Source organism: Epinephelus moara, chromosome 11 (assembly GCF_006386435.1).
Source record: "Epinephelus moara isolate mb chromosome 11, YSFRI_EMoa_1.0, whole genome shotgun sequence".
Taxonomy (NCBI): Eukaryota; Metazoa; Chordata; class Actinopteri; order Perciformes; family Serranidae; genus Epinephelus; species Epinephelus moara.
The window spans coordinates 6,954,739-6,956,918 of record NC_065516.1 but is presented as its reverse complement, the minus strand read 5'-3'; the positions used below and the strand labels follow the sequence as shown (position 1 = coordinate 6,956,918).

General features: G+C 34.8%; 1 long non-coding RNA gene across 1 annotated transcript; it reads right to left on the bottom strand.

Moving 5' to 3' along the window:
- Nucleotides 1-737: 737 nt before the first annotated feature.
- LOC126398013 (uncharacterized) lies at nt 738-1,464 on the bottom strand. The gene is made up of 3 exons (XR_007570726.1): nt 1,209-1,464; nt 1,068-1,121; nt 738-949 (listed from the first exon to the last, which is right to left on the bottom strand). It is a non-coding gene; the product is annotated as an uncharacterized LOC126398013 (long non-coding RNA).
- Between the last annotated feature and the right edge of the window lie 716 nt (nt 1,465-2,180).

Genomic DNA, 2,180 nt, shown 5'->3' with positions numbered 1-2,180 from the left:
TATGTGTATGTATGTGTATATATATATATATATATATATATATATATATATATATATATATATATATATATATATATTTTCACCAATTTCAAAGTTTTATTGCGTTTTGTTCCTGAAATGGACCCTTCTGCCGGGATCAGGGTAATACTGCCGTTCTTCTTCCTTTCTTCCTTTACTTTACGTAGGGTCCTGAAGGTGTATGTCGTGCCCAGGTGCTATGGCGTATTCCCTGTCAAGCTTCCCCACAATGTATTTGGCAAAGGGGATGAGCTACAAGCAGTCCAAGCCTTGCACATCAGTCATGTTTCTTCTTGAATAAAACCTTTAAACGCATCTTATTAATGGTGTGGTCCCTGCTAGTGAATATTTTGATGGGTATCACATTCTTACTAAAAAACTTTTGAACAACACATACTGGTCCAGATTATAACCAAGACTGAATTATGTGATTTAGTTCAATTTTAGAATCCTTGTTTTCTTTTGGACAACCCATTTTCATGATTTGATCCAGTCTGATAGCCGAAATCCAATCCGATTACTTCTGAATAACCGGGCCCAACCAGTAATAACAAAGATGGACACTGAACGATTTAAATTTCCTCATTATAAAATAAATCTCTGACTATAATGCCAACAGTTACAAGATGTTATGATTTCAATTGATTCAACACAAAGTTTAACTATTAACAATATTTTATTGGACTAGCCACGAATTGTGGCACATCATCATCTGCAATTTCTTTTGACAACAATCTAGAACCTCTCAGCCCATTTTTCTTTTTTTGAAAATTATAAATAATGGGTAGTGCAAGGCAGTATCACTGCAAAAACTTTTTTTCTTGAACTTTTGTCTAAACAAAAATATGCTTCTTGTGCAGTGCATTTCACCTGGTGCGCTAAATATTTACATAACACATTTTCCTGGACCAATTACAACTTGTGGGGTGACCTGAGGAGGAAAAACAACATGTTATTAAACACAGAAGTCTGAACATATTAAATGTATGAAATGTATATGTATGTAATAACAATGTTCTTGTGTGTAGTCCCGTTAGCATTTTACCTACAGTTCAATACACTTTTGGGACATTAACATCTTGGTTCTCTTCTTGTCATAGAGCCTGAAAAAGACAAAAGAAAAAACAAATTCAAAAGAAAAGTGATAGCCAGGTCAGTGTTACCAGTGTTGGAAAAGAAAATAAGTTAACCTCTTTCCCTGTGTGATGGTGGCAGATCATCATCATCATCATCATCATCATCATCCTCGTCTCTTGGCCTTTGGTACATCACTTTCCTCTGACTGCTCCTCTCTATCCAGTGGACAAGTAAGCACAATAAATACCAGAGGCACAACAATGGAAACATTTCAAGAATGAGAAGAAGCATGCATTATATCTATGAATTAAAAAGAAAATCACAGCAAAATGCATACAGCACCACACCACGTCTTGATACCCCTCAGGACAATCAAACAAGTTTAGCCTGGAACATTTTTAAAGCTGACAAACACATATTAAATATTGATTATTGCAGCTCACACTTTCTGTCTTTAAATGTTCAACTAAATTTAACGTAATTCTTGCACCCTACCTTGCTTTAAAGAGGCTGAGATATATTGTATTGGAGGAAAAACAAAACAATTTATCAAAATGCTGAAACCTGTTAATTTCAGAAAATGAGAATGCATGTCATCACTACCGCTGCTTTTTGTTTTGTTCTTCTATACCTTTACTTCACATTGATTCAGTAGTTTGCTTACCATCTGTGTCAAAACTCAGCACTTACTGTTCTTTTTAACACGCATGAACATTTTATGATCATTGTTGTATGTGTGTAAAAATCTTAATAAAAATAACTTAATTCAGATCAGTCTGCAATGTTAACTGTAGGAGTGTCAGGTTAGAGGCTCCATCCAGAGCTTCTTTACAAATGAACTCTTTTGGATAGAAAGAAAACAATAAACTCAGAAGTAAATATAATGCAGTAGCTACCAAATAAAGGGAGTGATTGTGGATATAGCTTGTCCTCAGTTGGCCCGTTAAGCATTCCATCCATGATTGTAGCATTAATGCATACATTTCAACATTGGTCTACTTCTTATTTCCGTTTCCTTTTGTCCTTACAGTTTCTCTATGCTTGATTGTAACGTGACCAAATTCCCCCCCAAATTCTAATTATGT